Source organism: Apostichopus japonicus, chromosome 16 (assembly GCF_037975245.1).
Source record: "Apostichopus japonicus isolate 1M-3 chromosome 16, ASM3797524v1, whole genome shotgun sequence".
NCBI lineage: Eukaryota > Metazoa > Echinodermata > Holothuroidea > Aspidochirotida > Stichopodidae > Apostichopus > Apostichopus japonicus.
This window is the reverse complement of record NC_092576.1, coordinates 1,511,024-1,528,493: the sequence shown is the minus strand read 5'-3', so window position 1 is coordinate 1,528,493 and position 17,470 is coordinate 1,511,024. Positions and strand designations below refer to the sequence as shown.

The 17,470-nt window shown below is 37.3% G+C and overlaps 2 long non-coding RNA genes across 3 annotated transcripts; one reads left to right on the top strand and one right to left on the bottom strand.

The window, feature by feature from the left end:
- Window positions 1-224: 224 nt before the first annotated feature.
- Window positions 225-6,916, bottom strand: LOC139983069 (uncharacterized). Its single transcript, XR_011798495.1, has 2 exons — window positions 6,349-6,916; window positions 225-1,810 (listed from the first exon to the last, which is right to left on the bottom strand). It is a non-coding gene; the product is annotated as an uncharacterized lncRNA (long non-coding RNA).
- Window positions 6,917-13,092: 6,176 nt separating this feature from the next.
- On the top strand, window positions 13,093-16,951 carry LOC139983711 (uncharacterized). Of its 2 annotated transcripts, none has more exons than XR_011798808.1 (3): window positions 13,093-14,107; window positions 14,525-14,739; window positions 16,349-16,951. It is a non-coding gene; the product is annotated as an uncharacterized lncRNA (long non-coding RNA). The 2 variants fall into 2 exon arrangements; XR_011798809.1 differs by having other exon boundaries at window positions 13,096-13,723; window positions 14,528-14,739.
- The last annotated feature ends 519 nt before the right edge of the window (window positions 16,952-17,470 follow it).

The following is a 17,470-nucleotide window of genomic DNA, read 5'->3' as shown; positions in this document are numbered from 1 at the left end:
ACAATATACATATGACGTCACTCTTATACGTTGTACTGTGATGAAAATAGAGCAGTTTCTTGTCACAGCAAGATGATAACATAATTTAAATGTACTTGCACTTACAGTACTTAGGACCAGGTAATGTTGGTTGAAAGCTATATAGGAACGTCTGAAGAACATTTTAACAGTTGTTGGGTGCTAAGAGAGGTGTTATGTAAAGAGTAAACAATAAACAAATAACGTCATTCTTATACGTTTTACTGTACGACAATTAAACAGAGCAGTTCCTTGTCACAGCAAGATGATAAAATAATTAAACACAGAATTAAGAACCAGGATGTGTTGGCTGAAGTAAAAGAGGAATGTCCGAAGAATATTTTAAGAGTTGTTGGATTCTTAAAGCAGTGTTATTTTCGAAAACAACAAATTTATGTTGTGTTAAACATAATTTGAACAAATGCATTTTTAAACACTGTCCGTCTCCTGAAGTCTGCCTCGAGACTCACCTTTAACGCAAATGTAGCTGGTCAAAAACGCAGTGACCAGGCAAAAATATATGTTTTTAGGTTTGGGAAAATTACAAGTAGCACCTTCCCATGAGAGAAGGACCGGATGACTCTGAGATCATGGGGACAACTTGAAAAGGCGTAACGCTCACACAAAAGTAAACATAAGGAAAAATAGTAGGTTTACTATGCACATGAATCTTGTATTAAAAACAATGGGGTCACTTAAACTTAAAAAAAATTTAAATGATATAAATGGGTAACTAACATATCAGAGCTGTTACATCTAACAAGAAATCCACTGAACTTATTTGAAAATAAAATGCCTAAAAGTTCTAAGTTAGAACACAATCACGGCGCGGGTCAACCAAATTAAAAGTCGGGAAATATAAATACTTCCTTGGGTTACTTCGATCAGAGGCAGGTTCACTCTGTTGGGGGAAGTCTCTGGGGTAGGTTTGCTCACTGAACGGCTCTTGACCAGCTTGCTCTTCACTCCCTGGTATCTGGGCCCATTGACCTATCAGCTGTCAATTAAGTTACTAAATAATTACCAGGCACATTACTTAACCCGAATCTAAACTTATATATGGGTCTCATCAGTGTCCTTAAATAAATTTGTTGTTACACATCCATCACCAAGAATATTCCTACCAAAACAAAATAGCTATTAAACTGTCTATTTCTCCCACAGTTCTCAAAAGTGATAGAGGCTTGGAGCCATTACATGTAGTCCTAGAAAACAAGGGCCACACAAAACAATAACTATGTTCAAAAATGACAAAGGTCACACAGGGCCACCTGACCACAAACTGTTGCCCTGTAGTAGTAGCATAAAAGTGAAACTTTAGGGAACTCCTCAATCTACCAAAGTAAGTTATTCATTGTCAAATGAATAAAACAAAATAAGAAAAAGAACGGAAAAGATCAAATGAATTAAACAAAATTGGAAAATGAAAAAAAATGATCAACATAAACACCAACAAAATATTGACCATGTTATGCTTTGGTTACACAAACAATCCTTTCTGACTCACTATCAACATGACCAACACCCAAAGCCACTCGCTTAGGAAGAAGTAGTCTTCCTCTGTTATGTGAAGACAGAATGTCTTGGGCAATAGCACTGTCATCCTTTCATCACAGCAGCTTCTTTGAGCTGTTTTTCAGCATCTCGTGTCAGACACTGAGACAGCTGTTCTGTCTGCCCGCTAACAGTTCTTCCTTTTGAAAACTTGAGTCCTGATTGTGCCAGAGAAATCTCTGTAGAGGGAGCACCGCAAATATCCTTGTCTTTGGCGCCGATGGGCCTGCACTTTCATCTGCAACAAATCAAAACAAGAGCATCAATGATGCAGTATCTCAATACTGGAAGTTTTCATTTTGATTCCTAATTTCAAATCTTTGCTCTGTCTCTACAATTATCAATATCAATCATGGTACAACAAATATATAACTTGCATTTTTGCTACTTTGCCACGAATAGTCTCTGCAGGTTACACTTTATCCTGCTAGTCTTGCCTTTAGCGCTTATTGCCTGTTAGTCGAAAGAACGACGTTGCAAGGTTTAGTAATGTCATAGAATATTTAAGAACTTGTTTTTCATGTGGTATCCTTCATCTTAGGTCAGTCTCTGTTGGACTTTTTGGTCATATAGTTTGATGTCAATGACAACAGCCAAATTAGAAGAGGCGAACAACTCGACCATATTCTTGATGCCTGCCTTGAGAGCTAGGCCTATTGACCTACTGTATGTTATTGTAGACTGTAGTGGTGACTACCATCAAAACTGTGTCCACTTCTAGATATCAAAACAACCCACGTTTTTCCATCTCAATTTTTCGGACATGAAGATTTCATGGATTTATGACTTGGAAAAAATAATGTGAAAGAAGATTACAAGTTTTTATATGCAAGTGATGGGTGGCCTCCTCTTCCCCTAATAGCCACCTCAGTTCCTCTCCATTTTGTTATTTTATTTTAATTCTTTGTACATTTGATGTCAAACATTACAGGTTCAAAAGAAAGCTAAACATACTTCTTATAACCTTATACATCTTAGGCCTATATCCTTATAAATAAAACATAACCTTATACAATTTTTATTGTCTTATCAAAGTTGTGATGCTATGGCCGGCTCCTCTTTTATACGTACCCATCAAACAAACTTACCCTGGTCCTTCCTAGAAAAAGCTGTCTGAACACCAGTACAATGCTAATGTGGCTATCACTGAAAGCCTAATAGGCCTAGTGGCCTATATATATATATATATATATATATATATATATATATATATATATATATATATATATATATATATATATATATATATATATATATTTTTTTTTTTTTTTTTTTTTTTAAATTGCACTAGGCCTACAGTAAATAGCCTTCAGAAATACAAGAATGTGTATACGTAATTATACAAAATACATGAAGGGCAATCAAACAAACTTATCATGGCCCTTGCTCTGAAAAGCTACCTGAGCACCATTATAGTGTTCAACCGATTATGCATAACAGAAAATACCGATTACTGATTATTTTTTCATAATCGTACCGATTCCGATTATTTGAAAATGAGAAAATATCCCGTTTATACGAAATCGGCAATAAAGTTTGACAGAAACAATTATTGTTGTGATTTTCCCCAGTTTCCTTTTGCTTCGTTGTTATACAAGGCTCTAAGGTACCATTTTGTATGTACCAAATTACCTCTGGAGTTTCTCGGAAAGAATTTTTTTTTTTTTTAATTTCCAAAATACGGAGATATGACATCCTACCTAGTCAGCACTGTGCTAAGCGAATGGCCTAACCACCTCGACGTAAATGTCACCTGTTAATGGCTTGAAATGGGCTACGAATAGTTACTCAAAATATCCATCTCAAAAAGTATCTCAGACAAACCATCCATCTGCAATCTTTACCAAAGTGTAAATTTTAATGACATATTGCCTTCATTCCGACAATATTTTGTACTTATTTTCAGTATTATACCGTTTATGAACAAATAGAAATGTTACGAACTTGAAGTTAAACATACCTATTCGTTACCTATATAACTCCATTCAGGTTCAATTAGAATGTGTAAGCTTAGGCCAATCAAACTGAAAAACAAATTGCACCATCGTAACTTGTTTAAAATTACTCTAAAATGTAATACCAGATTGATGTAAAGAAATAATAACAACTAGAAACTACTCCAATATAAAATATAACATTCCCTCTATAAGACATATCACTTACATTACCTTCCAAACAAATGCCGATTTCCAGCAAATTGAAAGTTGTAAACTAAGCTACGCAATTTTTTTTTTTTTTTTTTTTGCAAACCGATGGTTAGGCTACATTTCCCATTGACTTAGTGTGGTTGTTAGGCTAACATGTGGTCGAAGATTGCAGTTTCCGTGGATATTTTTAGTTTTTATTTGCGACACAACTAGAGCGAATAAACAGATGTCAAGTTTAGATTTCCATGCAGTTGATTTAGTGTGAAGTAAGGCTACTATGTGGTCGGAGATTTGTGAGGATTTTAGGTTATTTTCGCTGGTACTGCAGGCCGTAATTTACCACGGGAAGTTCCCGGTGATTGTGCGCGACCCTCTCGCACTGCTTCAAATTTTGATGCGGGGTGAGAAAACTGCGCGATTCGCGATGCAACTGCAATTCCTAGCTAAAGCAAACGCATGTCACAATTAATTTTACACAGACACCTGATATAAAGAGGGCGATTTTTTTATATTTCATTTTTCTTTTTCGCACTCGTAATTGTGCTTTAGGAGGGCTTTTTAGCACTTGCGAGGGCGAATCGCCCGTTGCCCCCGCTTATTTCCTACCCTGTCCAGCACATTCCTGAATTCGCGAAATTGCTATTGCTGCTATGCTTACTGTGCCAAGAAATATGCAGCCAATAACCACGAAGGAAGCAAAATCGGCGACCCTGGCAGCCTAATTTGATGAAAGTATACACTGTGAAAGACGTATAGGGGGTGCCTTTTTTTAATATTTCGTAGTAAAAGAACAAACCTAATTCATCAGTTGATATTTTCAACTTCCATATGTTTTTGAATAATGATATTTTCACCTTCCATATGTTTTTGAATAATCGGTATGACATAACTGGTATTCCACGTAATTTTTACCGATACCGATTATGTACCGATTATGCAATATTCGTACCGATCCCGATTCCGATTAGGTTAATCGGTTGAACACTACACCAGTACTATCCTTAAATGGATGTTACGTAGAATTCAGCAGTACAGAATGTAATTAGCATGCAATACACTAACACCTCGCGTACCTAACTACAGAACAGAAAATTGTTCGCGAGGGTAGCCATTTTCGTATATCTAACATGTAGCTGTTATGAGTCATAGCCAATCTGCTACAAAACAGACTTGGGGGCGGGGCTTAATCATCAAAAACGGACCTTTTTACTAAAAGTAGGGGCGGCAGCTCAGTGTTGTTTTAAGAAAGAAAAATCATTTAAACATCAAATAAAGCAAATAAAAGCCATTAAATGTCATATACATGTAGTAAAATTCTTATTAATACCTACCTGTAAACAACAAATGGAAGTTTAAAATTTTAATAAAATATATAATACATAGGACCCTACTTAGACGATACCACTGTTGAAAGACAGTTCTATTCTATTCTCTTTCATAAAACATAAGTTTTGGAGCGTGTGCAAAACAGCTGTGACAAAGTGTGTTTTCAGTCCAAATTGGCCCGATTTGGACATAAATCGGTGAAAAAGTCACAGAATGAGATACAATTCTGGAATAAAAAATAGTAACTTTTGTTGGTCTATATGATATATTCTTGCTCTGGAAATTCCAGAGAAAAAGAACTTTGTTTGAAGACGCTGAAAAATTTTTAAGAGAAGAGAAAGTCCCACTTACTGTTACAATATCTCTATACATGTAATGTATTGAGATAAAAAAAATTGTTTGGTTGATACAGTATTTTGAATTGTCCTGGTGATCACACTGAGGTTCACATAAATTACCTACACTGGAACTCAACTGACTAATATGCCTCCATTTATCTCAGTGTAAGTCTGGAGCAATGAGCTTGGTAGGGTATAGTTACAAACCCACACACTACAAAGGTTTGATAACACATGCAACGCTCCTTGACCGGATTTCCCATACTAAAAGAAGGCCTCTCCATACATGCATCAAAGTAAAATTAACCAAGCAAGATGCTTTGATATGGAATATTTTTTCCAAATTTTTAAAGAGCTGTAACAAGGCTATTGGTGCAACTAAATCGAGTGCCATGCTGATGCTAAATTAGCTGGAAACTTACATATGCCAACTCGCTTTGTTAGGTATACAAAATACAAGAAGGGATCTGAGACTAGGCAATACTGTAGCATTGCCTAGGCCTATTTACTTAGTGGCCTGTATATAAGCTAAATTACACGCTACATTTGTTTGTGTGTGTGCCAGTACTACCAGCAGCCATGGAGACATGCTCTGGGCTTAGATAGGCCCTATTTTGACAAATTAATCCAGGACTAGAGGCTAGACCGTAGGCCTAGGCTGACATTGAATATTGATAGGCCTAACGTTAGTCTGCCTATCGAACCTACACTGGTGTTGATTTCATTTCTTTGTTTCATGACAAATAAAACATGAAATAAATATAACAGATACCAGTATATAGTAGCTGTCGATCTATCCTTCATGGGTGCTACGTTAATCACTTCTAGTCTAAGGCAAACTAGTAATAGTATAGTATAGAAGAGCCTTGTCCTAAATGTTCATAGTTGGCATTCGTATCACTTGAGGAAGTTTTCTTGTCACAGTAATGCTCTAACATGAGTATTAGTAACAGGCCTTGAATTACCTTCATCGTTTGTGTACTGAATCATGGAAGCACCTTCTAGGTATGAAAATTTGCCACCTTCAATACTGCTTCATATCTCGGCACATTTGACGTCGGTTAAATTTCGTTAGACTTCAGCCCATCGTTCTCTTGTTATGCAGTACGTTATGCAGACTAATTGTAAACACGTACAAACGTTACATACACACAGTCTGTGCATAAACATCACGCCGAGCCGAGCAGTTTCTGTATCAGCTTACATATCACATGCCATACAATAAGGATTTTGATTGGCTCTTGAGTGAAAAAATCGCTGCGTTCGGAGAAGTCCTAACAACGCAAAGCGGACTAAATGAGTCCGTCTTAAACTGCTGTTTACTCTTAAGATAACACTTCCCGAACCATCCAACATCGAGAATTGTAATAAGCATATGAAAACACACCATAAGATGTGATCAAACCTTGGTACTAAATATGTGCAACGACAGTGAACGATATCGAGCCTGCCCCGATGGACTACTTCTGAAACGATCACAAAACCTAAATGGAACAAACTTATGAATATTCATCTTAACTTTTGTTGGTAGCGTTAAAAACATGGACAAAACAATAATATCAAGATATTAGCGAAAAACTCGTCTCAAAAATAAGCACAGCTACATAATATAATTTAAAAAAATTGTTTGATAGGTATCCACGATGATTCTGATGGAATCTGTTGCTTTTTACACCTATGTTTTTGCAATGTTCACATGTAATATGTTGTCATGCATGAACAAACTCAAGGTATATAAACTCACTGGTGTTCCTCTATTGTGATTAATGTCGTGTTTACGTTACTTCTATCGAGCCTCAGCTACTAGCTTACGGTTATTAAGGTACATTACACCCTAGAAACTTCACCTTCGTGTGGTCGTTTCGATTTATAAAGTTCACCTTGACACGAAGGAGCGATCCTGTGTCGTTGAGGTTTACACATAACACCGTTTACAGTTAAACGGTATAGACAAACAACATTTAAAGAACATTTAACAAATTTAAAATTGTTTATATATGAGATCCATATATAATAAAAGTTTAATAGAGATGTACAATAACCGAGATAAGAAAGGCCTTAAACAAAGACCGACATCTCTTTTTTTGGTGAAAGTTTTCCTCCTTTTTTCCTATTTTTTTTTCTTCGCATCATGGTTCTTGGAGTATCTCGTTTCGATTAAGTTTTTGTAGTTCTTTTTTGCTCTGGATTTAATCATATATTGTGACTCTTGCTTTTCATGTGTAAATTAATAAATACTCCATATTCATCAAAGAAACATAAATAGTTCAAGTACCTTGTTATTTCAAAGGCAATCCATGCGGCCATATCCTACTTACTTTGAAAGTTCGTTCCTTTCTTACATAAGTCATTTAGTGCTTCAGTTATCTTGCAGCATCCACCCCCCCCCCCATTACATTGTGGTTTAGTGTGCAATTGTCAGTGTATGTTTCTGCTTGTTGTGCCTGTAGAGTATCAGCCGTTAATAAAGTGGGGGTTGCGACCCATTTGGGGTCGCGAATCATCCCCTAGCCAAAAAAAAAAAAAATAGCCGTATATTTCCGGCTATTTTGTTCTGGATGTTTACATTAAAATCTGTAAATTTTTAAGAAAACTGTGAGGGCAAGAGGCGCGTGTACACATGACTACGTCCTGTGTATGTTTAACGACATACAGTATTTCACAAATAGAAAATAGTACGAGTGGGTAGTAATACGTAGGCATCTCTCTCTTATCTCTGGGACCTCCCAGCAAAAAATGTACCCTAATTTTACCGCTGTAAACTATGGTAAATGTGTGGTAAATAGGGTAAATGTGTGGTAAAATTGTGGTAAAATCAACCGCGGTACGTTTACCGCAGTTTCACCATTGTATACCGCGGTATAAGTAGGGTAAAAGTGCGGTACATTTACTGCGGCAAATTTACCGCAGTTTTACCATGGTATTACCGCGGTATAAGTAGGGTAAAGTGCGGTACATTTACTACGGTAAATTAACCACGGTTTTACCATGGTATCACCGCGGTAAAAGTGTGGTACATTTACTACGGTAAATTTACCGCAGTTTTACCATTGTATGACAGCGGTAAAAGTAGGGTAAAAGTGTGGTACATTTACTACGGTAAATTTACCGCAGTTTTACCATGGTATTACCGCGGTAAAAGTAGGGTAAAAGTGTGGTACCTTTACTACGGTGAATTTACCGCAGTTTTACCATGATATTACTGGAGTAAAAGTAGGGTAAATTTATATGGTACATATACTACATAGGTGAAATTCTTACAATTGTGCAATGATTAAACACAGTCAAAAAAGGGTAAAACTATACGGTGCAATTATACTATGGTAAATTTACCATAATTGTACCATGATTTTACCACAGTAGAACATAAATGGGTCACACTATGAAACATGATGGTACATTTACAGCAATTTTTCAATGATTTTGCATCTCTTTTCCTATAAAAAAAAACAAGCAGTGGATAGATACATAGAGAATTCCTTCATGGAATCCTTGATAAATTTGAGAGGAGATAACAATTAATTCTTTTTTCATCATGAGGGAGAACCTAAAAGCCTTTAAAATGAAAATTAAGAACTATGTAAACTAGCACACATAAGGGATAGCTTCTGTGCCTCAACACTGTAGCACACGAAAATTGACCAATCAGTGTCCTCAGATTTGGGTATTTTCTGTCAGGTCCATTAAATGACATGACAAATCTATGTATCTGGGTGGAAAAAAGTGTCTATTCTACAAAATTTAAATATTATCCCCCGTAGGACCTCTTGCGATGTCGAACAGGGGTAAACTCCTTTTATTTGATTTGACCCACTACTTCCGCAGGACCTCTTGCGAGGTCGAACAGGGGTAAACTCCTCACTTCTACCAACTACTTGTAAATTTCATCTCAATCATCAGAGTACCCTCTTCATTTAAACCAAGTCTTTGAGGACAACAGGAGTTCAAAAGTCCAGTCTGGACTACCAATTATGTCAAAAGAAGAGCGTCAGGAGTCATACCAGCTAGGGTAGTTGAAATTCAACAAAGCTTTTTTATGTATGAAACCTCCATGGATTTGATGAATTAAAAACTGTTGCATGCTACAACTGTGAACTTACAGGCATATAACCATTACAATAAGGGTAAAGGCATATAGCCAAATTATGATACAGTACACTGATGGGTGAAATTCAAAGAAATATATGGTGTACATGCTGATTGAAATTAGGACAAAATCATGCTCAATGTGAGGTAAAACTGTCCTACAATTAGTGTAAAATCATGGTAAACTGAGGTAAAACTAAGGTAGAAGCGTAGTAAATTAAATCTACGGTAAAACCATGGTAAAATTGGGGTAAAAGAACGGTAAGCAATGATAAAAGCGTGTTAAAAGTATGGTAAATTGAGGTAAAACTAAGGAAAAAGCGTGGTAAATATACGGTAAAATTGGGGTAAAAGAACGGTAAAACTGTGGTAAATTTAGAGTAAAAGCGTGGTAAAAGTGTAGTAAAAGCGCGGTAAAAGTCATGATGGTAACACCAAGGTTAATTGCGGTAAAATTGGGGTAAAAGCGAGGTAAAACCAAGGTAAATTTGTGATAATTTACTGCGGTAAACCGCAGTTAACCGCATCCATAGGGCCAAAACACCGCGGTAATGTACAACAGATTTACCGCGGTTTTACCCCGGTTTACCGTGGTAAAAGTGTGGTATGTTACCGCGGTAAATTTGAGGTAAATATTTTCCTGGGCTAAATGGAGATGTTGTGGTTCTATTAATTAAAGAAGACAATCCAGGTTATACGACACACTTAATTGTGAATAGATGTGTCAGCTGCTGAATCAAAGTTAACTGGTTCGGAGAAATCTTATTCTATGCTAAGTGTACATAACTTATGAGGGAAACCTTATGGGAAGGAGAAAATGCCAAGCTATAAAAAACAGTAGCCTTTCCAGTATCATATATATCATTCCTATTTATGTTTCTTTTGCCATTTTTATTTGCCGTCCCTGTTTCCGAGTGTTTGTTATATCGCCCACTATTGGTAATTTGAGGCTCAATGATGGCTACAGAATCCCCGTACAACATCAAATAAAACAGATCTTTTAAGATCTGTAAGCGGGGTTGCTCTCGCAGTATCGCGCATTAGGACACGAGTCGTATATACGGCACTGTCAGGACCTCTACAGAAACGTTGAGGATCCCCTTGGTAACCTGGCTCCAGCCACCTTACACACGACGTCCTTCGCGAAATGGAAACAAATATAAATATAGTAAACTTTGTCAGTCTCACGTGTTCAATTTTAGGAATCAATTATAACTCACAGTAATCGAAATACATATCCCCTTATTACCAAATTAACCAAATTGTAAAGAGATGTTTGTTATAACGCCCTCTGTTGGTCATTTGAGGCTAAATTCAATTCTTTATTTCCAGTATAAATCATTAAAAATTTATAAATAGGAAAATAAATAAAATTATGATTAAGATATAAAATAGTAAATACTAGACATAACACTGAAAAATCACAACAATGGTTCTAGTGCACCATGCTGTACGAACATGGACGCCCTGTTAACAAAAGATTTCCTATAAAGTTCAATCCTGAATCTGGGAGTTATTGCAGCATTCCTCAAATTGTAGTTTGTCTTATTGCACAGAGAGTTTATTGCACAATGGAGTGGGTGTCCTTCATTTCTATGGATGTTATTTAGTTACCTCTCAAATTCCTTCCTAGCAGCCGTATTAACTTTATCTTTAAGTAGGTTATAATTTAATCCAAAGATTCTCTCACAGTATCTCAGGAAACTTAATAATCTTTTCTTATCTTTCATTTGGACAAAGTGATACCAGACCGGGACAGCATATATTCCTCAAACACCCTCCCGTATATGGACAGGGAAATTAGGAGCAATATACATGAGTGTGGCGACAATGTGATACACCTTGACTAATACCTTCGAAATATGATTTGAAAACGCCAGCTTGTTGTCGATGCAGACTCCTAGATACATTGTACTGGAAGTACGTTCAACGAATGTATTGTGAATAATTGTCTTCTCATCTCTCTTCTCGATTAATCCCCTGTGCTTAATATTGATGTTTTCGAATACCATTTCCTTACACTTCTTTTTGTTGAGAAGTATAGGTACTTCTGGTCGCAAGTGCTTACTACACTAGTGATAAAATCCTGATACTCATGTTGATTTTGCTGGTGGGAGCCTTTGGTGATATTACACGATAAAGCATTGTCATCAGCATATTTAATTACTGAGCAATTAGAATTAGAGCGAATGCAATCTGTATAAATAGTAAACAATAGGGCTGATAGAGGGCCTCCTTGTGGAACTCCTACTCTGATTTCAGAAGTTGTTGTATAGCCTTTGTCTAGTTTAACTTGTCTTGACCATCCCTGCATGAAATCCCCGAGCCAATGAGTGAGCCATGGCTCATCGATGAAGTTACACAGGTCAATTAGTAGACGATTGGGCAGGACTATATTGAATGCACTTGAAAAGTCCAGAAATATGACTTTAGATATTGTCGTCTGTTTACAGTTTAGCCCAGACACTATGCCATGGACAAGGGTGAGGATTGCATCAGTGCACGAGATACCTTTTCTGTACGCAAACTGATTTGGATCACCATGCTCATCAATGGATTGTGTGACCTACGAAAGTAATAACTATTGCATACAATTGAACCCTATGCTTGATATATCAATCGGGCGATAATCATTTACTGAAGCAGGGCTGCCAATTTTGGGCACAGGAGTAGTTTTGGCATGTTTCCAGTCAGATGGAATAATACTCTGTTTGATACTTTCATTGAAAATGACTGTGAAAATGTCAGCAATTTCATTTGAGCAATATTTAAAAACCCCACCACGGAATGTTATCAATACCTGATGCGACACCTCGCTTGACAAGTCCAAACTGTCTTTTAACCTGATCTCGTTCTATTCCAGGAATGTCAGTGACAGAGCGGTGCGGTAAGTTCAGAGTAATTTCCTTTATAACCGCACTGTTAAATCGGCCGAAGTGGGTGTCTAGCTCAGATCACGGAGCTATCTGTTTATAGCTCCATGCTCAGATCCAGGCTCCCTCGATATGGTGACATTGTTATCATTTTTTTGTGAGGATTCCGCACTGATTTCAGAAATTTCCATAATGACTTGGAATCCGTAGCTATCCTCTCGGAGTGTTCACTCCTCTTCCTGTAGATGTATCAATGTATTGTCCGCTGCAACCTATTCCGTTCTGCGTTCACTGAAAAAATAAACTAGTCAATATTGCCACGGACTAACGTTAAATTAGTTTGTAACGTTAGTCAATGCACACGAACTAGCAAAAATCTTCGTTTCATCGCTGCTTCTTAGTCAGTTTACACTGACTAAGGAAAATATAATCGCAGCTTAGTCGGTGGCGACGGACTAAGGTATTTTAACCCATGGACTAAGAACGATACGGACACCCGATTTACGCCATAATCGTAGCTTAGTCGGTGTCGACGGACTAATGTATTTTAACCCAATTCGATTCACTTCAATTTGGAAACCGAGAGGCAACGGCAGCTTGCTGGACTTGGCATAGTTTCATACGATCACTCTAAGCAACTTTCAACCGTAAATCACCCAAGAAGGTCTTCAGAAGAATGGAGGTATTAACTGCCATCATCGGCCTACCTGTTATTCCTTTAACTTGAAGGTAAAATTAAAGTTAATTGTTAGGCCACTGGCACTAGTACTCATGTATTATGGTTAGTGTAACGCTACCGTTGTCACGCTGTCGTTTCGCAATACACAAGTGCAATGACAGTGAGTAGCCTATAGGCTTCTACTGGGTACTGCAGTGCATTCTCAACACTACAGTGTGCATTCTAAACACCAATTAACAATGTGTTATGTGTGTATTGGGCTAGACTGAACAGTGGCACATAATCTTCTAATTTATTCCCAAACAAATGCTGGAACTATAAGTCTCAATAGTTTATTTGAAGTCTACACTCATTTGGTAAAGATTTCCTGTAATTTCCCATGTGAATCTAAATGGGTAGGCTTTGTGATATTGAATAAGCAAGGCTAGACCTTCAAACGTACAGTCACAGTAGGCTGAACAAATTATGTTGGCTAGTCAACGGTATTATATGTTGCGAGCAGTCAGGATGCACGCTTCAGTTCTATTTAACCTTTTCATTTATCATTTTTAGTATTTAATTTCCGGTCACGCTCAGGAAACAATTGCGACATTCCTTCACGGTCGACTTGTTTACTGTAAGAAGTATTAACCGTTTTTTTCTCAGGAAAGCTTGATAGTCTGAAGTTATTATAACATGTGCTTTTAGTATACTGCCAAAAGAGTAAGTTGTTGTATTTGTATTGATATTTTATGTAGAAGTAACGGAAAATTTAGTATGTTTAGTTTGGTCTATAATTGCACGTTTTTTTTTCTGTCCAATGTAGTGCAGGGTTCACTTGCGCGAATTCAAATTATTCTGTTTATGTATATGTATATGCATCGATTCGTAGATTATGATGTTTTTTGACATTTATTTGTAATTCAAGCATATCTGTTTAGTAGCAAAGTTTAAAGGTTAAGATTAATTAGTTTTCTCATTTTGATCCTAGATTGAATGAAACTCATTGACGTAAATAATAGATCAGATGATACAGTTTAACGCAGTTGCTAAAACTCTGGGTATTCTCTAGTCTTCGCCGGTCCATTATATACTTTAGTACTACTGGTAAGACTAAATCAAACGACCGAAAGACAAACTTAGTGTAACAAAGTATTGATTCTCCTCTAGCCTAGGTCTAAACAGGCTTGTTATGTGAGCAAGCAAAATAACAACTAAAAACGATTAGGCCTATAAATAAGTTGGCTCAGTGCATTTCTGTTTCTAAAATTTTATATTTTTAAAGATCATAAAAACAAACAAAGATTTAGCCCATGTTTTATTATCTCTGTATTCTGGGCATTTGATTCTGGTTGCAATGGTGATGACACTCTCGTTCAAATTTTCAGCTTCATACAGTCTGCTTCAAACTTTGGGATTGTTTTTTGAGACTATAGTGGAAGCAAATCTCACATAACTTTGTGGTGACAACTTTTTTTTGTTTTTTTTTCAAATGATGAATACTTTGCTGTTTCTTTTTTCCAGTAGGAATTGAAAAGCCAAATATCTAAGTCAAGGGTGAGGTTTCCTGTGATGTACGACACCAGTGTGGAGGCAACAACAGAAGAGGAGAACTGTGTTATATATGGCTTAAAGACATGTTTTAAGATGATATATTGGTACCCTTCGCAGAACAAAAGAGTTTATCCAAGAGCCCAAAAAGCAAAGGAACAAGTACCATAGAGAAAAAAGATGGAAGAGTGAGTTTAACTATTGTACCCAACTGTTTAATGATATTAAAGATACTTTTCATAACCTGTTTTAAAAAAAAAACAGTCTAGTATATCATTTATTGCAAGCTTCATAAGTTTGGTCAAATTTTCACTGATCTGTAGAGCGGGAGTCCAGAGGGTTTGGTTAGCTGGGAAGGTAACCAATTGCCTGGTACATCACAATGTTCACAATGCATTCCTGTGCACTGTGGTGGATGTGGCTGGGAGAGCAATTTTAAAGTCACCTAATAGCTAACCTAGATCAGTTTTCATGGTAACCACATCAAAGTAAGAACAATGTGTCAGGTATGGCCCCAAGAGCAACAAATGGCCATCGCCAGTAATTATTGGTGGTGGGGTACCCCTGCCAGTGATCAACAATTGACCCCTCACGGCTGACCTAGGTCAGCTCATGAGGTAACCACTTGAAACCTACTGGAAAATGTTGGTTAGGACTTCAGATACAAGGGATGGTCATTGCCAGTAATTTTTATTGGTGGGGTACCCCTGCCAGTAGACCCCCAATATGCCCATCTCCTCATTGACCTAGGTGAGCTCATGATTTGACCAGTTGAAACCTACAGGAAAATGATAGGTATCACTTCATATGTAAGGATGGGCTTTTCCAGTATTTTATATTGGTGGGCCACCACTGCCAGAGTCCGCCCATCCCTTACATATAGAATCCTGTCAATCATTTTCCAGTAGTTTTCAACTGGTTAAATCATGAGCTGACCTAGATCAATGAGGGGGGGGGGGGGGCATTTTGGGGGTCTACTGGCAGGGGTACCCCACTAATATAAATTACTGGAAATGCCCATCCCTTACATATAGAGTTCTGCCAATCATTTTCCAGTAGTTTTCAACTGGTTACATCATGAGCTCATCTACTGTAGGTCAATGGGGGATGGGCATTTTGGGGGTCTACTGGCAGGGGTACCCCACCAATAAAAATTACTGGCTATGCCCATCAGTTGTATCTGAAGTCCTAACCAACATTTTCCAGTAGGTTTCAAGTGGTTACCTCATGAGCTGACCTAGGTCAGCCTTGAGGGGTCAATTATAGATCACTGGCAGGGGTACCCCACCACCAATAATTACTGGCGATGGCCATTTGTTGCTCTTGGGGCCATACCTGACACATTGTTCTTACTTTGATGTGTTACCATGAAAACTGATCTAGGTTAGCTATCAGGTGACTTTAAAATTGCTCTCCCAGCCACATCCACCACAGTCGGTTTGCCAGTCGTCTGGTTTCATATACAGGAATGCACTGTGAACATTGTGATGTACAAGGCAATTGGTTACCTTCCCAGCTAACCAAACCCTCTGGGCTCCCGGTCTATTGGGATCATTATTAACATGATTAACATAATTATTAAGCTTTGAAAAATAACTTGGTGTTATGCTGTGCAAAGCTAATAATTATTTGGTAAAGCTGCTATTCCTGGCTTATAATTTGAGGGACCTAGATTTAAATGTATACTTCCCAATATGTTATAAAATTTTAATGTAAATGTATGTTTATGATAATGTGAGTTATCATGTGCTATATCTGTATCTGTGCTTACACGTATATCATATTTTCTGTTCACAGGTCAATAATGGTGCAGAATTTGGCTTCCTGAAGACAAGTGGGAGGCCATTTGTAGTTAAGAGAAACACTCTTTGTTCGTGAAGACTTAACTGGTGTCGATTTGGGGTACCACTTTAAAACGAAAGTCATGAGGAACCCTTGCTCAAGATTCAACTTTGCATTATTGTGCAGTGCTATACTTTTGCGATTCATGTTTGATCCATTAACTTGTCTTAACTTTGTTGGAATAAAATCATATTTTCAGATTTTTGTTTACAGTGGTTTCTTCTCTATCTGTCGAAAGTCAGCCTTTGTAGACATCAGAAGTTTTATCAGAAATAAATACTGCCAATGTACACATTATTTGTGTTTCTTCTGCTCTCTTTTCTTTCAGTGATGCTAGTCAGTGAAACTAGTCGGGTTTAATTCTTTCAGTGATTCTAGTCAGTGCAACTAGTCAGTCGATACCGACTAAGAAAGGTTAGTCGGAGAGGCACCATCCTGACTAATGTAAAACCTGCTATAAACTAGTCGGTGGCTCATATAAATTAGTCGGTAAAGACCGACTAATGTCACCAACTAATGTAACTGACTAATATACATTTACCGACTCAGAAATTGTTGATCGACTAAGTTGACGGACTAAGATGACCCACTAAGAAATCCAACTGACTAAGGAATAAATTAGTCGGTATATCAACTGACTAAGGCTATGTTAGTCGGGAGAGGCACCAGATGGACTAACGTTATGTTAGTCGGTGAACCAATTTAAGTTTTCAGTATTGTTCCCCCACCTCAATTGCCTTCTTTTTTCGTTCTTCCTTTCGTCTAATATTATCGTAGGCCGGTAATCTCTTCATCATTTCCGCAGTTGGTATAATGATGGCTACGGCATCAAATAAGCCATGAAAAGCTTCGGTTATGTTTCAAGCGATGTTATACAATGTATAAACACCTGTTTCAAAGAAAAGTAAAGAACTAAAATAGGATTTATATCATATGTCTTGTTCAGATTTAAAGACCTATACTGCTAGACCATAAGCCTATACTTCATAGCATAATAGCCTACGTACCTCTATATATCTACCGTATGCACTTCAACACAAAGGATGTGTTTGATTCTTGGAAAGTATGCAGATATCC